This window comes from Pezoporus flaviventris, unplaced genomic scaffold (genome assembly GCF_033815535.1).
Source record: "Pezoporus flaviventris isolate CSIRO_AGI_PZ_B2104156 unplaced genomic scaffold, CSIRO_AGI_Pfla_v1 ptg000002l, whole genome shotgun sequence".
NCBI classification, from domain to species: domain Eukaryota; kingdom Metazoa; phylum Chordata; class Aves; order Psittaciformes; family Psittacidae; genus Pezoporus; species Pezoporus flaviventris.
The window spans coordinates 49,427,942-49,451,057 of NW_026892550.1; the positions used below are offsets into that span (position 1 = coordinate 49,427,942).

The following is a 23,116-nucleotide window of genomic DNA, read 5'->3' on the forward strand; positions in this document are numbered from 1 at the left end:
TACACTTCTTTCTTCTTTAAAAAAAAAAATTGTTTTTCATAGAGGAGTTCCATTTATGCAGAAATTATTTCAGATGTTTCAAATAAAATCATCTGAGGGAAAGCTTTACTCTTTCAGTTGGTGTTCTGTTGTTATTCTTTACTATTTGTCAATACCTTAACTGTTCCACTGGATAAAATCAGCTTGAACAAAATTATCCTGTAGGTGAAACAAAATTAACTCTTGGTGAGAGATATTGGATAAGAAGGCCAGATAGCTATGGGCCAATCTCAAGGCTATTGTGAAGCCCCTGCTCCAGTATTTCATCAAAAAGTGGCCCTTCAAGAGCAAACTGCTGGCACTGAGATGCAGGTGAGCCTTGCAAACAGATGAAGAAAAAAGCTGTTTGGGAATAATCAGCAAAAGGGAAGAGCACCTGTGAAAGCATCCTCAGTACAAAAATATTTTCCCAGCCCCATTCCTCCCTCGGCAATCAGTGTGCTTCCTGGACAAGGGACTTGTTAGCCCTGGAAACCCAGCCAAATAGATAAGCTGCACTTTGGTTCACCTTATTTGCTGCCAGATCTTCAGTCTCAAAAACACTTAGTGCTCAACAATTCTTAATCCAAATGTCAGCCTTCTCTCCTCCCATCAAATATTTCACACAGCTTTGAGTGAGGAAAACCTTTGCAGGCATTTTCAGAGCTGCTCACAGCCCTCACCGCAGAGCTTTCCTGCTCCTGGGCTTCACTGCGGGCCCTCAAACCTTGAAATATTTATGCTGACTTTGAAACAGGGATTTAAACACACAACAAGCCTCTAAAAAAAAATTGAGAGGATGAATAAATGCTTTTTGTGTTTTAAATATCAAAATGGGAGAAAGGATAGTGTAAGGTAATGACCACATGAATTATCCGTGACTTCAGGCAACACCTCACACAAAGTTCATTTGAGTACCTGGAACCCACAAGCTTAACATGATCTTAAAACTGCTGATAGGCTCTATTCAGAGTATTTTTCTACTATAGCTTGACCTAATTTCTCCAACAGAAAACCTTATTTGACCAGATTGAACATAAAATAAGCTCACTTCAAATGCTGCTTCTAATGCTCTGGCATGGGTTTTAACAGCTTTCTAATATTTTTGTTCAACATCATAGCATGTAATCATTCTCTCTATATCAAGTCCCTTGAATTTATAATTCCAAAGTAAAGCTGTAATTAGAGAAAAAAATGCATTAATTAGATAACAACAGAGAAAAAACAACAGAGCAATTGTTATACCTACCTCATCAGCTATACGATTGTTTGAAACATGCAATACTTCATTGAGCTGAATAAATAACAATACTGATCAATTCCTATTGATTAGATGTGAGAAAAAAGATGACATTAAATAAATAGCGGGTCAGTTCCTACTGCATAAAAAGCAAACTGTTCTGACAAGGCAAGACATTTTCTTTGGAGTTTGTCAAAGCCTAGTTAAAGAAGGAAGCAAATGTGTTAAATAGGCAATCCTGTTGAATTTGGGAGATGCGGATACAAGAACAAAGATCAGGTGTTCAGGTGAATAGGACCTCTGCTTAAGTGCATGGAGAGATAGTGCTTCCAGAGAAGTAAATCCAGCATGACCTTTTCCTAATCACCTCTTTCTTGGACTAAGTTATGCATTTGTTGTCCTTAAGAACCTCTAAATTGTTACAGATGTTTTTCATTACTATGGTAACTGTTTTGAGAGGAGCTGATGATACAACCATAGACAACCACCACTAGACAAACTAAATCAGTCATTGCTTTATTAGTTTTATCAGCTCTTCATACACACAGAGCTAAAATAGAAAAACTGAGAATCTGCTTGCTTCCCATCTTGAGGCAGTTTGCACCTCGAGTTGGATAGGCTGTGTCTAATATGAGTGACTGGGCTTTATATCCCACCAAAAGTGGTCACATCAACTGTCTAAAAATACTGAGTCCTCCAATAGATTGCAATTTATTTAGTTTTCTTGCTACATCTTACTCCTCAGGCATGCCAGGGTAAGCCTAAATAGGGCTATGCTTGAGATTCCCAGCTAACTCTGCCTGAGCTGAGCAAAGCACTGGAAGCAGCTTTTGTGCAGAAAAAGTCCACATCTGGATATGTGCACAGCTGCTGCATTTTGGCACCTAATTCTTATGCCTCCATCAGGCTTAAGAAACAAATTCAGGAAGCTCTGGAGTGAGCTTCAGGGAAGACATCCCTTTTCATGCTCTTACATCTTGGCAATTACAAAGCTCTCTTTGGAGATCAGAAATGTGGCTTAAAAATTTCTTAGACCACCAGAAGATCTGAACAACTTACTCCCAGTATCTCCAAAATGCCTTCAAGTAAGAGTTACCACAATCACCCTTCATGTTTTCTCAAGACGAGACTCTAGCCCTCTGTGCTCTGAAAGACAGAGGGGCAAAAAGCCCTGTCCTCAGGAGAGACAGGCAGCTGCTGGCCTTCCTCACAGCCCTGAGAGGACACCCTGGAAACAAGAATGATTCCAGATCTTTAAACAAAGCCTCAAACAATTGTTTTTCCCAAGGATTACCCTCTGTAATGTTACTGTAATATTCTGCATCAGAACCAAAAGTCAGGCAGGCTGACATCTGAGTGTTCACTTACTTTTATTCTCCACTTTTCCTTCTTTCCTTGCATTAATGTTTAAGGATAATTCTGCAGTTCTTAGACAGGATACCTTCTGATATCTTACAGAGTACCAACAGTCTGTGGACTAAACTCTGTGAAACACCTCAAATAAGATTCCCTACTCTGATGTATACCGATTCCCCATGAGATGCCCTGTCGTAGGCATGTTTGTTTCTCTCTCTGGGACCTAAAAGTCAAGCACTGCAGTGCCTGAAGGCATTTAGGCTACTTTTTTCTCTAGCTCCACAACCATCACAAAAGATTTCTCAGTCCAAAAACCATGCCAGTATTACTTACTTCTACCTCCACCAGGAGCACCAGAACTTTCTCAGGCGTATTTTGAGAAGCTTATGTACTTCTCACTTGATAACAGTTTTATGATGTTCTGAAATACTATAAATGCATTAGGGAACCACACTACTGATACTCTCCTTGCTAGCAGCTCATTTTTTGACATCCTATGACCATTCATGAGACTTCTGCACTTCCTTTTTGAGATATAATTGAGAATTTTGGGTAGAGACAGGCTGTCTGCCATTCTTCTGCAGGTTAAATAAAGCCAAAACAGACACGCAGACTGTTGTGAAGGCTCACACAGCTGCAGTTATGCTTCATATCAACAAAGAGGTTTTACCAACCAGTTTTCAGTTCAGATCTGCTGCAGATCCCTGTGATTACCAGCGCCACCTCCTGGTACAGAAACATATGAGGTCCAGCCATGCAGGAATGGTAAGGTGAAGAAACGCAAAATATCCCAATCCTTACTTCCTGATCAATTTTTATGGTACTCTGCAGCCCTTTATATGCAGTTGTTTATTTTACAGATAATCAAAAAGTTAATTATTCTTGTAGCTGTAATCGAATGAAAGGAGAGGGAAGCTAAATCAAGAGGTTACTATGAATTCTTCTCTCCAGGGTATCTGTAAGGAAGCTAAACCCAAAACTCATACCTCTTTACCAAACCAGCTGAAGCCAGACAAGAGAAAGCTTGGGAGTTTAAAGTTTTATTCGGAAATATCTGCTATTCATTGCAGGACTGAGGAAATTCTTTTTGCAGCATTTGTGAGCCTTGGATACAAACCCCAAGATTTTGATTGAAAGTTCGAAACTAGGGGTTTTCCAGGTCCCCACAGCTCAGTTTATCCAGATAAGTGAAAAGGAGAGAGGCAAAGCTTAGGACACAGCTGCTGGGAGGAGGCAGAAGAGCAGGACTTTGTTCAGGGCTTTGCCAATTACCTTTTTCAAAGTGACCAAAGCTGTGACATTTCTTTCTGGAGCAAGTAAGGTGTTGTCCTCAGCTAATGTCTACTTGAGCATCCTTATTGCCCTCAAGCAAAACCCCTCCAGCAGTTATACCTGAGCTCTCTCCCCCCTACTCTCCCATGGGCACTGCTCTCCACCTGAGCTGGGTCATACTTTTGCCAGCGTGTTTACAAGAAAACAACTCCCAAAAATGCAGGTGGGGAGGAAAACTGACATATATCTAATGAAAGTAAACTATCTCAGAAGCTGAAGCACAGGATCTATTTTTAAAGCGATACCTTCCCATCTGTTCTCTGGCCATCTCATGCAGAGCCTCTCAGCAAGAGAAATCAACAGCCTCAGGTCTGAAAAAGCAGCAGTTCTCTCCCTGTTCTCTCATATCAAATGCATTTTTGCTAGTGCTGGGGTACCAAAAGGGCCTAAACGGCAGCAGAGCAGGCAGCCATTGGCTCCAGGAGAGGGCAGTGAAACACGGCTTAATTTGGCCAGGAAAGGGCAAATACACCTTGACCTGCTCAGCAACGCCCGCTTAATCAATCTAGATGTTGACCGTGTTGGCATAAACCTGGGCAGATTCAACAGGAGTGGCCGTGAGTGGGGTTTCACGTGTCGCAGGCTCTGTAAATTGATTTAGGTCACTATTTCCTGGGGAAAAAAGTATGCAACCACTCATTCACTTTCTGTCCACAAAGAGGAAAAAGTGTCATTAGGAGGCGGTGTTCGCTTGCACTTAGGTTAATAGGTCTCATTTGTTCTGCCACTTTGGAAGGAGGCAGAATCAGTGGAAGAACTTGTAATTCTCCTTTATAATTAAGACAATGTGCCGTGCCGACCCTCAATCATATTTTTGGATGCTGCAGTGTCCATGACACATCTTGAAGAGACCGCAGCTGTGATTAAACGTTTTTGATAACCCATAAATATAACATTAGTTGCCTTGGTTAGGTTTCTGATAACATCATTCATTTCAGATCATTCAATTAGTGCAGACAAAGGGGCTCTTTCCAGGAGACATAATGTCATTGTCTCTAGAAAGGAACGTACTTTCCAATGACTGTTTATCACTCTGTAATTACAGTGCTGTAGCAGCTATGCTCTATATTACAAGGAGTCCTTTTTTGTGCCCAAGGATCCAGCAGTTCTTTGTTTTAATTTATTTTCCTCTTAAATACCTCCTGCTATTTAAGCAATAATTCCCTGTAAATCAATTGTTAGCAGTAGTTAATGACTGGTTAGTTAATTAATAGCTGAAAGCAAAGCTGAGGGTGCTCAGTTCTCTAACAAACCAGCTGACATTAACTGTGGGATTATTGCTAACACACCCTGGAACCAATGACTTCTTGCAGCGATGGGGTAGCCTATGTATGATTTAAGGAAGGGACAGGCTGGGTTGCAATAGGTGGTGGCGGTAGGAAAAACAGTCACCAAGCAGTAGGTTAAGCCACATGCCCCTAAAAAGGCAGCAGGGTAACACTATTGGCACAACATGTCTGGATTGTAGGGTCTGGGGCCCATAGCGGCTGTTGATTTTGGGGAGATGCTAGCAGGGTCTAGCAGAACCCCAGCTACTGAAATCAGGAGCTGTACCCTTGAGCGCAACACAACAAGAAAGCCTTGGGTTTTTGCCCATGTCCGGATCTGATTATGCAGACTATTTAAGGGGTGTCTGTGTTCTGCTGGAAAGCTGCATTAAGATGTTTTTAATGCAACAGTCTGCTCTGCTGCTCTCTCCCAGGGACAGATTCTCAGATAATCTCTTTCACAACATTCTCAATTAATATTTATATAAGCCTGTTTTGTCTCTTATCTTCCACAAAATAAGGTTTGGAGTGATGCTGCCATGGAGAAAGAAGGAGAGTCTAAAGCAGGCAGTAATTGATGTTCATAAAGAGAGCATGTGTAATGGACCAGCTGGCTTATTATGAACTAAAATACTGCAGTATCTTCAATACAGAGAATGGTAACAGAGAATAAATGTTGACATTTTCATGGTGAGCAATGCAAGACCATCAAATCAAACAATTTCTGGCATATTGTCAAAGCAACATTAAAATGGAAACTCGAGCAATAAGGACATTTTTACATTATTTCTTTTTATCCCTAAGTAGAAATGTGTGGCTGTGAGAAACTCATGGCATGAGTTCCCACACTGACATGGAGCCAGAGGTTCCCAACAGGCACTGTCTGACTTGTCTTAAGGGGAAGAAAACAAACTAAGAAACTCAAAACCAAACAGCAAGGAGCCTCCTTGCATGACTGTGCCAGCTCTTCGCACCCTGACATTAAGTGTTGAATCAAGATAATTTCTGCTTGTTATCCTCTCCACAACCAAAGAGAACAACTGCTCACTGTATCATTCACAGCCCTCACCTCTAAACTGGACATCTGCTGCCATGTTACTCTCTTAGCATTTGCTTTTCTGAAACAAACCCAATTCTCTCAGCATCTCCTCACAGTTTGTGCTTTCTGGTGCCCTACGTTCTGACTTTTCTCTGGATTTTCTCCACTTTGTCTTCACCTGCAGGAAAAGGTGGCACTCTGGCACACTGCATGTGGTACCACAGGTGAAGCCAAGAAAGGAAAATAACTGTGGGCAGTGCCTCAAGGATGATGCTCTTGTTCTTATAATCCAGGACATTGAATTCATTGTTCCCTGCAATATTCAAATCTTTCACAAACATGCTGCTGCCTGGTTATTCCACCTCACCTTCTCCCCCCACCTCCAAAGTGTCTATGTCTCTCTTTTCCAGGCACAGTACTTTGGACTGTTCCTGATGGAATTTCATTTAAACATTTGGGAGTCATTTCTCCAGGCTGTGAAGATTGTTTCAAATTCAGATCCTGACCTTCTAGGACTCACAGCACCTCCTAATTGTATCATCCACAGGCTGGATTTGTTTGCTTGTTGTTCAGTTGTCAATAAAAACTACTTAATAGAACCGGGTACAAGACAAACCGTCTTGTATGACCTACTCGAAATACCCTCCCTGACAGTGATCCAGCACTAGCTATTGCTGCAGAGCTATTTTTCAACAGGCTACGCACCTACCCCATCGTAATTATATCTATAGCATATTCTTTAGCCTGTCATATATGTCAAAAAGTGTTACTAAAAATCAAGCACTATTGCATTTGCTGCTTTCTCTTTATTCGCTAGACATGCTACAGTGACAAAGAAGGAAATTAGATTGATTTGACATCAACTGTTCTTGACAAGCCTATGTTTTTCTTTTCTCTTCCTCCTCCCTTCCCCCCCCACTCCCCCCCAGCCCTCTTCACCATATCAGCTGGCTACTTGCAAATTGATTGTTTAATGATTTGTTCCTGAATCTTTTAAGGACCTAAGTTAGATCGACAGGTCTGCAATTCCCTGGGTCCTTCTCTTCCCCTCTTTAAAATATAATATACTGTGTTTGCCCTTCTCTTGTCTGCAGGGACCTCCTCTCTCCTCTGTGAGTTCTTAAAGATAATCACTAATGGCTTAGTGATTGCTTCAGCCAGTGCCTTAAGTACTCTGGGGTGAATTCCATCAGACCCTGCTGACTAGAGTACATCCATCTTATCTAAATATTTTTTAATCTATTCCACTCTCCATCCAGTCTGTACTTCCGCCTCCACGTAAAAATTAAGTTTAAACAACTAGTAGTGTCCCCTGGTGACTGATACACATCTTAACCCAAAGCAATTAAAAAGTCTTCAATTTATCCTTTAATATTGACTAATGTTTAGATTTCCAATCTCCATGTTGCAGTTCTAAAACACCAAGCCCATTAACCCCTACTCACTGTCTGTTATACTGAGACACCATTATTAAAGACATCTTCAAGGCTGAGGATGGAACAGAAAGAGGAAAAACAACTAAAACACTGTGTTTTTTCATTCAGAACTTCATCATTTACCCACAGACCTGTGCTGATCCCAACAACTTCTTTCCATTTCTCCTCAAGGTGTTCTTAATGTAACTAGCACCTTCATACCTGAGTGTGCACCTGCAGCAGTGTCCATGCGCCAAGCACTCCCCATAATGAACAACTACGGTACTTTGAATCTGGGAAACTGCTAGGGCTGTTGTCTAAATGTGCCCTGAATTACAAGACACCAAGTTAATGTGTTGCTTGTTGTGTGAGGGTCTTTTTGTTTTGTTTTTTAAAACAAAACGTCAAGATCCGCCAAAAGTCGTGGTGGGCTTTCCATGTACTGTATGGAGATGCACTTCCTTTGCTCTCTCATCTGCCTAGTGCTGCAGAACCCAGTGAGAAGGTAACACAGGTTTCCACTTGTGATAGCTTTATAGAACAATTTTTGCTGCTGTCTTTAATAACGTCCTTTTTTTGTGCTCACCTTTCTCCTCAGTAGTTCACAATCATTACAGAGCTGAGTGACAGGGCTTGCATACCAAAGTTCTTGCAGGATGTCCATATGGTCAACATTCTCAGGTTTGTTTTCATTATCAGCTTGAGTGTTTTCTGCTAGGATAAAAGATATTTCATAACAAGAACTACTTTCTAGCAGTCTATAGGCTTAAGCTTTCAAATTAAGAGCACTTGAGCCAAATGAGTTTGCTGAAAGCTAGCAAGGAGCAAGAGAAAGCTGGAGAACCAGTGAAGAGACTCTCCTGTTTTCCCTGTCTCATCCACATGTCCGAATCTCGCAATGCACGCTTTCCCTTTGACCCTGCTAAACATGGATCAACAAGCAGTGATGGCTTGAAACTGTGCTCACAACTCTCATGAGAATTTACCCACAGTAACCCTGATATTTGCAACTCATCTGCAAGCATCCTCTTTCATCTGGTGCCAGATACAAACAGTACGTTAGGGTATGAGTTAGGATAGTGTACAGGGTTGCTCATTTCCTTGCCTTCTCTATGTCTAGAAAAATAGTTGAGGTTTGTCCTCAAGGCCTTCTATTTCTTAGTTTCAAATGTGCGGTTAAGGTTTTAAACTTAAAGTCCAGCTATGCTGAGGTCTGAATTTCGGTGTAGCACTACCAGCACTTGCCACATATCTCTGAATCAAGGCAGCCCAATAAAATCTCTGATAAAGCTTTTGATGGCTCCTAATAAGCATTTTCATTTGAAGTGGTCTGTCTCTGGAAATGCACATTTGAAGGGCATTGGTAAAACAAAAATGTAATCCTTCTTCCAAAAAGCTTTTTCTCTACAGAAAAATGACATTAACATTTGAAATGAGAGCTGGTTTGAGAATTTTCTAACTACTTTTTTTCATCAGAGAAGTATGAAAATTCAAACCCAACCCTTTTTGCAGCAACGTGTTGGTTTTCATGAAACTCTCACGGGCAGCATTGCTGAGGTCAAGAACAGAAATTACACGAAATTCAAGAAAGGAAGAGGTACACCACAGAGCTGGTAGTTTTCAGTTGGAAGGACATTCACCCAAGACACAAGATACTCCCATTTTCACTTACAATTATCCCCATCCTGTATGAATACAATGATCATTAGTCCTGCCTTCTGTCAGACGGAAGATTTTCAAAATCCCTGCAGTCGACTAACTCACTGCCACTGAAATCAAAATAGATTGGAAATTCTCATGTCTGGGATACTGATCTATGGAAAACTAAACTTCTGAGCAATATTTCAAAGAATTAACTACCAGATACAGGTTTCCCATTACTCCTCAGACTTACTTTCTCATTTCCTTCTGGGTCTGGAAATAGCACTGTTGGGTTCCTCAGCTGGGACAGTTGGCTGACATCTGTTCTCTGCTGCTTGCATGGAACAATTACTGTGTTCATCTATGTTTTCTGAATTTGGAAAAATCATATAAAAGGAGTCATTTCCATCTCATGAATCTTCTATTCCTCATCTGATATGCAAACATAAATGCTGCTTAAATGGCCTTTTTCTCTGAGCTTTACTGCCATCCTCCTTTCTTACTCCATCCCTACTTTTTCAGAAATTTTACTTTGAAGGACCCTCATCAGTCTAACAATGTTAATTTCTTTAGATTGAAGAATCTGCCCAACCTACACTCAGGTTATTATCTCTGGATTTTGAATTTTTATAATCTATTTGAGGATGACTGCATTTTCATGCCTAATTTTAAACTCCTACTTGTAATTTTGTCTTCTGTTATAAAACCCCCTTCATAACTCCTTGAGTGAGATGATGATAAACAATGTGCTCTCTCCCATTGCCATCCTCCTCAAAGTTCAGTAACTCAGCAAGCCAACTTCAGCAGTACACTTGAACTTGTGAATTTTCCAGTTCTCAAAGCACTGAAGGAGCCAAGACTATAAATTAGTTTAAGAATCCCTTGATAACGACCTATGAAACTGACAGGTTGGTCAAATGTTGAGTCAGTTTAGAAGCATTCATGCTTTTTTGCTTGCCCATAATAGCAGTGAACCTTTGAATCAAGGTTTTCACAATAAGTATCAGTAATAAAATCAAGTAAATCTCACCAGAATGAGGAATTTCTCATTGTTTATTAATGTCTTTAGAGACTGCTATTTGCGCTTGTTTCTGGGAAAGCAGGGTTACCCCTGGAGCTTTGCTCCCTACCAGAGACACCCTAGACAGATCCCTTATCTTCTCTACATGAATTTGCTCATCAGCAGGAGGGTAAAACTTCACTATTGCAATTGTCATGGGTAAATCACAGCACTGCTTTAGTGATATTTAATGTTACACTTCCAGTCCTTAGAAACAGTAAGTTTTCCAGTAGAATAAATTCCCTACCACTGCATGAAGGTTTCAGAGCTTCCCACAGAGCTGCTCAATAACTGTTTGAAGAAAAAAAAATAAAAGGAGGAGCACTCATTGCTATTTTTATGGGAGGGAAGAAGGTATAGCCCTTGGATCAAGCAGCTGTCCATGGCATCCAATTATTTGTTTTCATTGCACAAAAGAAAAAAAAAGATAAAAAAGAGTAAAAGAAAATTAGTTACATTGATTCACACATTGATTGCTGGCTGGGGTTTCATTTCGGGTTGCCCCTGGGACTGCAGCATCAGCAGGAGCGGTTACTTAGTCATGAGCATACTACACAGCAAGTAACCAGATCGCTCCACAGGAGGAACACTGCTTTTTATCTGATGTCTTGGTTGTGTGAGGAGGAAACCCAGCTCCCTCTAATCACAGGCTGCCACAGCAGGGGACACATAACTCACTCCTACAGCAAACGAGCTACTACAGCCTTTATTATACGGTTCCTAAAAATGAAAAGAGCCTGTAGATCTTTGCAGTGTGATCTTGGAAATTAATATTATTCAAGCCACAATTTGAGCAGATCACCTTAACACTGCTTCTTAGTTTGTTTGAAACCTGGACATTTTTTACTGTATCATGAAAGAATATCTATAATAGCCTCCTTATGACAAAATGCATACTACAGTATGGTCGCATGTTAAAGCTGCAATCACACTGAGCTTCCCCTTGTGCCAGAAGCCCTGTGATGGAGGGACAGTGCCCTTTCCCAAGCAGTAGCTATACAAAACCATAATAAAAAAATGCAGTTTAATAAGTTGTTGGGAGGAAAGGGACAGTTCTGGGTCAAACCAGAAGAAAACATTAGAGCAGGCCAGAAAACCACAGTTATTTCTCATGCTGGTTGCTGTTCTCAGCCAGAAAATAGCACTAAACAATCTCTCCTCATTTAAAAATTATTTCCCTGACAGTGAGCTTGCTACTATTTGTAAAACATACTATAATTAGCACTGATACAGAAAAGTAGCAATTGTCAGAACGTAGTCTCTCAAACTAATCATCAATAATTACAGTCACACCTGAGAAAAACCTGAATTCCTATGCAAAAGGGAATTTCCATATGTTTGATCAAAATTACTTTAAAATACAAATTCTAACACAAAGACACATTTTTCCCAACACGTTAATTTTGACTGAAACAAAATGTTTCAGTTGTGTATGTTGAGGCAAACCAAAACATGTCACTTTGGCTACCTTCAAAGTGAAATCATATTTCTGCATGGCCTAACAGAGCCTTCCCGAGTTGTGGTTTCCATTTTCTCTGCACTCTTTAGCACCATGTATTTCCTACAGTGCAGCTTAAGGTTTCATATAAGGAAACGTATGGCAGGTTAGTTCTCACCAGGAGGCTGCCTAGGCTCCCCAGAAAACAAGGGCACTCAGAGGACTGCAGAATACACCTAAACCAGCCTGCTATGTGCACCATTTTTTGTCAAGATGAGCAGGTACAGCACAGTTCGGGGGCTGCAGTAGAGGGAAATTGGGCACACAACATGCATCACTCAGAAAGCATTTTGGGGGTGGTACAGGTCAGTGTTGAACTCACTCAAAATACAGTATTTTGTTTCTGTGCTACAAACATAAAGATTTCAGTCTGTGCTAACCCTATGGCAAATGAAAGATTTTCTTTACATTTTCCTTTCCGGAAAAACAAAACTCTTCCTTCCTAAAAGTTTGATCGTGCAAGAAATACATTTCGACATGAAATTCCTAACCAATAGTATTTACAATGACAGCAAATAAAGCAAATGACAGGACTGTGAGAGCCTAGCAACTGCTACTCAGCTGTATTCAGTATTCAGTAACAGATTAGCATTTTTTCATAATCAGAACCATAACATCAAGCACAAGAGGGCTAAACCGATTGCAGACAGTAGAGTGACATGGTACCAGCTCAGCCCCTTACACAGCCTCTTCTTTACAAAATTAAGATTTTGTACTTTTTATTTGCCTTCAGGTGAACATCTTTCCCTTGAAATATTCACACTCCTGAAGATCCTCTGTGGCTCTCCCAGACATCCCCAGTGACATCCCGTTCCCCCAGATCTGCACTGGTCTTATTGAATATCTCGCAGGTGGTGTCCCGAGGCTAAATAACACCATTATCTTTCCTAAGGTAACCTCTACCCTGGAGTCTGAAGCTGTATTTTTCCACTTTACGAGCTGCACACAGTGCATTGCCTACAGCAGCTTGTTTGAACATCCTGTCCCCTGGGACAGAGATACTCTGTGTGTCACCCCACTCATTTCTCCTCCTCTTCACTCCTCTGAGCAGAGCCAAGGGACAGCCACAGCAAAGCAGGGGGCTGTAGTGTAGGCATAGCACCACTGTGCCTTGGCACTGCATTATTCTCCAAATTGAAAGGAAAATAAGCGGGAGTAGTACAGCATATCTTAATCTTCCCCACTGGTAGTGACAGCTTTACTCAATTTTAGTCAGCTATCAAGTAATCAGTATGAATTTAACAGCAGAAGGAAGGACTGCGCCAGAATCCAATAAAGCAGTGGGCACTGGAGGTTTCAGAGAGTCACTGCATGTCTCCCTCTCTTCATTATTCCCCCAGGTTCTCCACTGCTGCCATCAGAGAGCATCTCTGGGCAGCTCCAGTCTACCAGGAAACCAGCTCTTCCTGCCACACCTATCACCAGGTTTCAGAAAATGCTTGAAACTTCCCAGCCTTCTCCATGGGATGGTTATGCCCACATGCATGCCTGTCATTATCTGCTCTGAAGAACCTAATTGGAAGGCTTGAATCTGTTATTAACTCCCAGCAAGTCCCTCTTGCACCTTTAAACAAGAGCGGCGCTTGCACTTGGTCAGCACTCCTGATCCCTCCTGTGCTCTACCACCTGCGATGGACATGCCAGGATATATGGTTTCTTTGGAAGGCCAAACGCAATTTCTCCTTTATGTGTCTCAGAGGAAAGGAGCAGCCTAAGAAACACTTCACTCTGTGTTCGCACTTCTCAAAAAATTACTAGCTGCTTTCAAAAGACTTCGTCTCAAGGGTCATCTCAATAGCAGCCTCCACATATGGAGAGACTGGATACTGTTGGCTGCAATAAGGTGGGGCTTTTTATTAAAGCACAGGACCTCCCTGGTCATAAAGACTGGCTTTCAGCCCCTGATTCTGTGTTGGGCACATCATTCAAGCCAGAAGGGTATTTACAAACACAAACATGTCATTAGGGCATGAATTAGGACAGCTCTCATGAAATTTCTGACTTCAGCTGTGTTTTGCCACTGCCATTAAATTGTCACATATGGGCTGTAATCTGTCGTAATTCCATCTAACTGCACATACAAGGCAAGCACTTAATGGTTCCTTCATAAATCCCGACAGCCAAGCAGCAAGCAGGCTATGGACACAGAGTCTGCTAATTAAGTTGAGTGCAAACCTTCTTGTTACAACACTAATAAATAGCTATTTCCCTGGGAACAGGACTGAAAGCACACAATGGAAAAAGTCCACGGAAGGCTAGAGAGGACATCTACAGGAGAGCAAGCACAAGGCAGATGTTATGGCTGTGATGTCTTCCCTGACACAGCACAATCCTCCCTATGTTAACTCTGGTTAGAAAATAGCTTTAGCTGGATTATGGTCAAATTTACCCTGAAGGGATGGAAAACTCCTCTGAAAAATATGAAGAGGATGCAAACAGCCTCTGACTGTGGATCATTACAAAACCACCCTGATCCAAAACCCTAATTTTTATTTCTTTTTCCCAACTGTTATTTGCCTCCTCCTACCTGAAACACCCCCACCCCTCGGCAACTCCTTCTGGAAGCTCTCTGCAACATCTCAAGAAATTCAAATGCCTGCTCCTAGAGGAAAATAGTTTCTAATTAAACATACCGTGTGGGTGTGAATGAAGCTGGGCCCACTCCTTGCCTCGCTGATGTCAACAGAAAGATGTTTTTCTTTTTACCATGAGCATCAGCAGAGGCAGGAGCTATGGGGTATTGCTCCTAGATGGGGTTTTGAAAGAAACAGAGGTTCACTGGTACCAAAACTAACACAGCTATTCTTTAGATTTGGTGAAAGAGCCTGAAGTTTTTCCTAAGCTTCAGACCTAAGGTCCAGGCTTGACTGGGAGGACATGTGTTAGAGGGCCAGGAGAGCCTTGCCTGGAGGTCAGGGCTTGCTCAACGAGCAACAGCTAGCCAAGAAGATCAACTGTTTGTGTAAATGTTAGCTACCTATGGGTTCACTCTGGATGTCGGCATCAGAGCAAAGAAACTTAAAAACCTTCTTCTGCACCACATCAGAGAGCAGTTTTGTGGGTTTTGAATCAAATTTAAATATTCAGGGGATGCTACATAACATTTTTGTGGGGAAAAATGGGATATTTTGCAGACTGAAAATCTACCTAAATAATTTTCAGTTATATTCATTTGTTAATCTGAGGACTAAGTTCAAAAAGGAAGTCCTCTATTTCCTCATTTTTCTCTATTATAATCCTTCCACAGAAACATAAACCACTGTAAATGCAGACAAACAGACACAAATCTTGCCAACACCACAACATAACAGAAAGGTGAAGATAGAGCACGTTTTCCTTTTATCTAGGTGGCAATCCCCCCAGGCCAGAGTAGTTGTCGATGGTGCTCAAGCTCCCGATTTGATCTCCACCTCCCCATTTCCTCCCTCATCTTCTTTCGCACCACTAATACAGCTCTCTGCAACACTTGAGCGGTGCAACAGCGTTTTGACCAGTGACTTATGTCTGAGGGTAACACCTCAGAAATCACCGATTTGGAAACCTGGAAGGGAAAAAATAACAAGGTGAAAGTTGCCTGACACTGCTAGGAACCAGGTAGCTTGTTCATTTGAGATAATTTAGCTTTACAACAGCACGATGGAACCTGGTGGTACTAGAAGAGACGTTCTGCCTCTACTCCAGATAAACCAACTGCACTGCATGCAAGAAAAGCTGGGTGTGCTGAGGGATTTTGGCACCTCATACTCCATTTATATTTTCAGTTATGAACACTCTAGGGTTTTTTGCAGCAGTAGCTGGTAAAGTTCAGGCCTGTGTGAAATAAGAAATGAGATATTTATTATATTTCTGTAACACAAAATTATATTTTCCTTGCAGAGCTACTTAGGCTACCAGAAAAAAAGAAAATCAGTAGCTGATCTCCAGAGGTCTGCCCAGCCCTATATGCTCATCAAGGTTCATATTCCTGCACCTAACAATATATATTCCTTCAGAGCTTAGCTTGTCTCAGATGGCAAGAAGTGATCTGGTTTTTCATTTTGATGAGGCTAGCACTTCTCAAAGTTCACCTATGAATAATCTTGGCAGGGAGACGTGCATCTAGCTGATTCAGAAGACACATTTGTGTCAAAATCCATCTCTCCTGATTCTCAGTGAAGTCCTTCGATATGCTGTGGTACTTCACAAGATTGAAATAAATGCATTTCATAGCTCTCGTATCCCCCAGCTCCCACCCTCTCTATAACTGCATTTCCATCCTTTTTTTTTTTCCACAAAAATACCTGAGGCTGCTTTTGTTTTTCTCAACACAAGACTCAAGGTCATTTGAAGACTTCTTTCTTGGACTTGTTTCCCCACAAGCCATAACTCATCAGCATGGCAGCAGCTCCTCTGCACAAGAGGGGCTCCAGGGCCTTTCACATGCTGAGTTTCCCAGCGGAAGAGAGTGGTACCAAGGCAGTATTTTCTTGCAATAATTATGCCTTTTTTTCCCCTCAAATGCAAACCTTGTTGCACTGGTTGCTCTGATTTCAGGCTCGGCTGGGCTTTTGGAAAAAGATGTGTGTTTCCCTCTGTCTGTAATGGACACCATGGCTACATTTTTGAATTATCACAGGATATGCATAGGCACTTTAAAAAATTCTGCAAATGAGAGACTAATCACCTTCAGGAACACCACTGGAACTGTGGCTCCAGCTGTTTTAACTTCCTACTTAGACCCCTGGAGGAGTGATTAAAGCTGAAGTCTGAAGTGATTTAGATGCAAGGCTTGAGGGTATTCCCTACCCCCACTGCCATCCTAGCAAACACTATTTTTCTCACAGGAAAGGCAGCAGACCTAGCTGCATGACTATCCTTTAGCCACCCTGGTTCACAGTCCTGATGTGAGGCAAATGGCAATCAATAGTTTCATACTACATTGGCGGTGCCCAAAATGTAGGTATGTTTTCTTCCCACACCCCTGGGAAAGGGTTAGAGTAGAGAAATTACAGAGGGAAGCCCTTCTTCTTTCTAGCCCCTGTGTAACATGAGGGCCCTTCCAGAAGAGGTGTCAGAAGAAAAGCATCCTTTAACCCTTGGGTTCTCAGCACCCTCTAGCACGGCTGTCAGTATGCTGAACCAAATTACCTCCACTCACGTGGCTGAACTCCACAGTATGTAATGTTTATGACATTAATGCTTTTTACTAGAGCAAGTTGAAGGATGCAAGTGGAATAGGATACATTTTTTACTACAAGAACTCCTTTTTTTCCATATGTAAGGGTGAGACTCATGCACAGCTAGAAATGCTACAATGATGTACGAGAAAGGGACAATGCTATTGATAGTAAAAAAGTTTTATGTTAACCGAGCAGCATTATTCCACAGACTTATTTAAAACTGAACCAGTTTCATCTGGCTTAAAGAATTCTGTGATACTATGTTTCTGTATCATGCCAGGAAAGATTTGCTGTGCTCCTGGGATAGGAGCTGGACTCCTGTGGATGTCATGGAGGAAGGGAGGAAGGCAGAGTAACAAGTATAACAGGACAAACAAGAGAAAGAAAAAGAAGAGAGGCATTCTCCAGCTCTTGCTCTTTTTGGTTTTTGTTTTGTTTTAAACTAGATTTGGATTTTACTTACATAAAAATATGGAACAAGTCTTGCTTCATCTCAGATATCTGTGGCTCTGACACAGCAAAATAGCTGGGCTTTGTGTATTTGCTGTGTTCAGTCAGTATAGGACATAACGAGTACTAGAAAACCCATGCATGAACTTGGGGGTCCGGAGGTTAAAATACCAGATTAATCTGACCAGCTCAAACATTTCAAATAGTCACTAGGGTTGCTGAATTCTTACTCAGCTTAAACTTCAAGGGTTCAATTACTGGCTTGCCACGCTAACACCAGCATTTTAGGGTTACATGTGTGCTGCATGAAAAAGAGTTCCCCACCCTGCTCCCATGTGTTTGAGCTGCTCCCAAATGTGAGATGCAATCTGGCATGCTGATCTGAGAGGACAAATTTCCCCTGAGCTACTCTTCAGTAGCAAAGAGTATTTTTTTTTCCCTGAAAACAATTTTATTTCCTAAAAAGACATGGAGGTCTGGGGCTGGGGTATTTTGGAGCCTGAGTAACACAGATTCCCCTGCAATAGCATCCAGGCCCCCTGGGAAGATATGAAGATGCAGACTTGTTGTCAGTGCTAGCCCCAAAACAAGCACACAAAGTGTTTGTGAAGAACATGAGGTTTCTTTGGTCCTGCAGTGAATTTAAAGTGGAAGAAGGATTTGGGGGAAGGAAAGAAATTACAAAATGAGGGCAGCTTGTCAGTTGAGAGAGCTCTACCTTGAGTGGCCTCAGATAAGCCTGGTTTCCTGAAAGCAAAGGAGGATGTAAAGACACAGAGGATGTAAGGAACCAGCAAAGGATTAGGGGTTAGTTCTGGTCCCCGTTTTGGTATCCCAAGAAAACACAGGAGATACTTCACCGGGACTCAGTGCCATGCCCCTGGTTTCTCATGCTAGCAGAAGTCTTATCACGACATGCGAAATTTTAATCTGATAAAATAGCCCAAATATTATAGTGGTGATTTGATCTAAAATAGCATAAACCAGAGAAAACCCACTCATGAATCAGTTAATTTTTCTCTACCCACAGCCTCTTTTTCTTCACTGCCCTGGTTTTCCCAGAGGATGCAGCACACACACAGAATTGTATGTCCTTGTCATTGTACCCCTTGTACCAGGTGTTAGTACTGAATGACTACCCTCATCAGCCCACATAGCTTCCCGATGCAAAACTGCTGCGTCATGTGCCCCCACCCCCTTAAACTTTCTGGGACTGAAACTTTTCATCGTTTTCCACTGAAATGCATCACTGAAATGACGAAAAATTCATCATTTTCCACTGAAACGCAACTCTGGCAGAGATTTCCTCTTTCAGCATTAGCCCTTCCCAGTTCGTAGCTTCCTGCACTCTCTTTTCCACCCTCTCTCTATGGGAAAAAAATAAGGCAAACAACTTACACAGAAGTTTAGCCGTTGAGTAAAATTTCACAGCTTGCTACAGGTTTCACAGAATGACTCAAAGAGCACATTAATTTGCTTTTCAGATTTTCTAGGTTTAAAAAAGAAGCGTCTGGCAAGTCCTACAATCCTTCTACAGAGCCTTGCTGGTTATGTTCCTCTCCTCGGCTAGAAACCCACCACCTCCTCCAACTTAATTTAGATTTTACCTCTGACAGAGCAACGCAAGATGCACCACAGCTTTCTCAAGTGGCTGCGCACTGGTCCCCATGAACAGCAGCACAAAGCGAAATCTCCAGCGCCCAAGGAGGTTGTGGTACAAGCTCTGTGCAGCATCAGATGGAGATGTCCTCGCTCCGTTGCAGACCCCTTGGGTTTCTCAATTTCCTGTGTTTGATCAAAGGACCAGCACGGCTTTGCTTTAGCTCAGGCTGCCCTGCCAAAACTAGATTAAGCAAAAACTCCTCCAGTTTTGAAATTAGCTTCATTTTACTTTAGAGAGAGAAGAGGGGCAGAAAAGCCAGCCTGCGAGTCTCTGAAAAACTCTGATTAAATATAACTTGCTCCATAATGATTTGTTGCCATCTTTGACAAAGATGATCTGGTGCTTGCAACTTCCACTGAATTTTATTCCTATTGTAGCTGAACTTGGGGGAAGTGACAGGGGAAGGATAATAATATATCTTGGGGCTGAGAGAAAGCTGTTTTTCAAGTGAGACAGAAGCAATGAGTGTTTTGAACACCTCAGACTTCAGTGAAATCCAATTTTCTGTCACAGGTTTTGCACTGAAGCAAGAATGCTCATGGAAGTCAAAGCCCAGGATGCTAAGTGGTGTCTATAAGCTGCATAGGAGATGAATGCTTTCTGTGCCTTGCAAATGTACCCTTCAGTCTGCAGCAGGAGCGAGCAGTGAGCATTAGCCATTGGTGTGAGGCTTTGTACTCAGAGGACTTTGCAGAGGATCCAAATTGCAGCTCACAGTTCCCTGTGAAGGCTGAAGAAAACGGCTGTGAATTCCCAAGCTCGAGTGGCTCAAGGATAACGCATGCCTTCAGGAGAAAGTAGAGCATCTCTGCTGAGGGAACAGCTTATAAAGGCAGGCTTGGCCTTCAGCTGATAAAGTTCTGGCCAGCAAATTCCTGCATTTAACCCTTGGAGAGTCCCTTGTGCCACATCTGCTCAGAAGCTTCAGTTGATCCTGAGAGAGGCACAGGCAAGAGCCAGGGGGTGGATGGAGGCAGCCAATGTTGATGGGTTACAAACTCGAATTGTTTGGGATGAGACAGCAGCCTGCAATCTGTTGACCAAATTTGTCCTGGAAAAAAACACGGTAATAACAGCAGTCGTTTTAAAAGGATAAAGGCAAATCCCAGCACTGAGGCTGGTGGTATCCCAGAATTCTTTGCAGCTTAATCACAACAGTGCAGTCAAACATGAGGGTAGTTCTTAAGGGGTGTGTAATGAACATGCTGGCCTTGCAATACAGCAAACCCACAGCTATTTATTGTTTCCTCACTGTTCTATGGGAGTAAGACCACAGCAGCAGCAGCAAGACGCTGCCACCCCTGCCTCTCAAGTCTGACACCCTGAAAGCATTAATGAAAGAACTCCCATTGCCTTCACATTGAGGGCAGCTCCTTAAAGCAGAGGTCTTGCTCCTTGGACTGAAATATTTCATTAGCTTCAGCTGAACTAGATATAGCTAAGCCCTTGGATTGTATCCAGAAGTAACATGCATTTTACCTCCTGCCCAAATCACTAGTATAAACGAATTAGAGATACACTTTAAGCATGCAATAAACCACTCCTGGCTTAAATTTATGCAGTCTTAATAGCAGTGCATTTAGACTAAACTCCTAAGTGAGATAAACACAGTTAGAAAATAAGGCTTTTGCTCTCCTGGAAACAAAATATATTCTTTTGTCACTACTAAATAATGAGAACATTAGTACGAAACATCAGGAAACATTAAATAAGACATGAGCAAAGGATTTAGTAAAAAGGATATGTAATGGCAAATACAGGGGACAAGAATTTGGGATTAGCCATGCCACACCAGAGACCAGTACGTTCCCCTGGTTATCATTTCTGCCTCCCCACCTCAGGAGTAGGAACCATGCACAAGCACAAAACTGTTTCTTAAAATAGGGTCAGTGACCTGAATGCAGGAGATGCTGGAGCTTGAAGCTTTGTTTTATTAATCAGTTTTCATGCATTTAGTTGAGGATTAACATAGGCTGCCAGCTTTATCAGTATTAATTTAGAGCACCTTGAGGTATTGAGGACAGAGCTGTCTGCTGCTCATGTAATATCAGCATGTCACCCCCACTCCCTGCCTGCTAAGGATTAAGAAACCATTAGGCCAGAATGAACACTTCAGATATGCACTGCTCATTACAGCTTTCCAGTCACATTGGAGGGGAAAGGAAAACATGCCAAAAGCAGAACTTGCAGGTTACTTGGCAGCCAGAGGACACTGGGACTGGGGGGCCGAGCAGCAAGCCCTATGCATGTGTTCAACCTCATAACAGCCCATTACTGTAAGAATCTTTAAACAGCAAGGCTAAAAAATAGCTGAGAAAGCTTAGTTATGGCACAGACTCACAAAGCATCTGTGCAGCTCACTTCACCATGGTGCACCTACCTTCTGGCTGGCTAACTGCCTCATGCCAAACCAAATCAGCCAACCTGAATGTGCATTCACTTACTTTCTGTCCTGCTGGTAGTTGTGATGGATTTTTTTTGCCATGGAAAAGGTTTCTGTATTGTAACAACCTGCATAGACCCTAAAAGCCATCTTAGGGACAGAAGGCACCATGGGACAGTTTGACTACAGGCTGAAATAGTCAGCTGCAGCTGTAACAACATACCAATTAACACCTCCCTAGTTGAGCAATTAATGCTTCTCTACTTCAGAAGGATACCTGGGCATAGATCTGCTGGAAGAGCTGAACATTTCCTCTCATGATCTAAATCCAAGGAAGGCTGATTCAGCAACCACCACCTGCGTTTGCAATCATTTCCTCCCGTCTGAACCCAGGCAGCAGGTCAGACATTAGCAAAACATCTGCAGGAAACCTCTGGGAGCATTTGAACAGCTCATCTATCTGTGTACCATAACTACCTAGTCTCAGCGTAAAGCACCGGTCTCCCCCTGTGCTTGTTACGTGTGCCAGAAATATGGTCAGGTGTCTTCAAGCAGGAGGGCTGGAAGCTGTGATCAGATCAGAGGGACAGTTTGGGCTCTGGGGTGACTGAGCACCCACAGAGGCCTCTTTCTGTCAGAGCGCATGGCAGACCTGGAAGAGTGACTGTTCTCTTGTGTTTGTTTCTAGTATGGTTAGCATTTCCTCTGGGATGTAATTATGAGATGAGAACAACTTAAATCCGAAGGTAGGTGCACCTACTGTGCAGCAACATTGACACTTTACCATAAAACAGAAGACAAAAACCTCTAGAAAGCTGGGACAAGGAGGACATAATTAAAAAGTAGCTATGGTTTGTCAGACCAGGTTTCTTTAGATCCAAACCTTGCTTGATCCAAGAATCTTTTTGCCAACAGTGAAGCAGAGTGCAAAGAGCTACCTTGGGTCTGGTGCATTTCTCAGCTGAAAACCACAGTCCCATAAACACCAGCTGTATCTTGTGCATCCATATAGCTTGGATCTCCCATCACAGATGTGTTCTCCAATGCCAAAGGCTACAGGCCTCCCAGAGCAGTAGCTTCTCACTATTTCTCAGTTACAACCAGCTGACGACTCTGCTCAGCAGCTCTTGATACTTCAGGTCCTTTGGATGGAAAGAGATTCAAGAGGACCCACCTGATGCCTTGCACTGGTGGGTTGGAGGTGGCAGTCATGGCATGTGAAGGACAGCAGCCTCTTTAGCCAGCACCGCAGCAGCTGGAAGAAAACCAAGAAATAAAGCTATGAACCAAGAGGTATTTTCCCATTCTTGGCTAGTCAGGTAACCCAGGGCCAGCACATCTGAGCTGCCTCCTTCTTAGGGAGCTCTTATGAGAGGGTGGTGTGGATTTGTACCACTTGTAGGTTTTGGTATGTCTCAGCCAGATAAATGGTTTCTGGAGTCATAATCATGATTTTGTATTGATCTTAGAAATGAGGGAAGTCATTTACTGTTTAGGTCCAAGATAAAAGCTCCCTTAACACAGGTCTGATTCATGACCTATGGAAAGAGTATGTTATGCAGTGTTGGTCAGGCTGGTCCCTAGCAGAAGCTGG

General features: G+C 42.3%; 1 long non-coding RNA gene across 1 annotated transcript; it reads right to left on the reverse strand.

Annotated features, from left to right (window-relative positions):
- Positions 1 to 1,067: 1,067 nt before the first annotated feature.
- On the reverse strand, positions 1,068 to 22,284 carry LOC133275476 (uncharacterized). The gene is made up of 3 exons (XR_009745543.1): positions 21,520 to 22,284; positions 9,563 to 9,679; positions 1,068 to 1,194 (listed from the first exon to the last, which is right to left on the reverse strand). It is a non-coding gene; the product is annotated as an uncharacterized LOC133275476 (long non-coding RNA).
- Between the last annotated feature and the right edge of the window lie 832 nt (positions 22,285 to 23,116).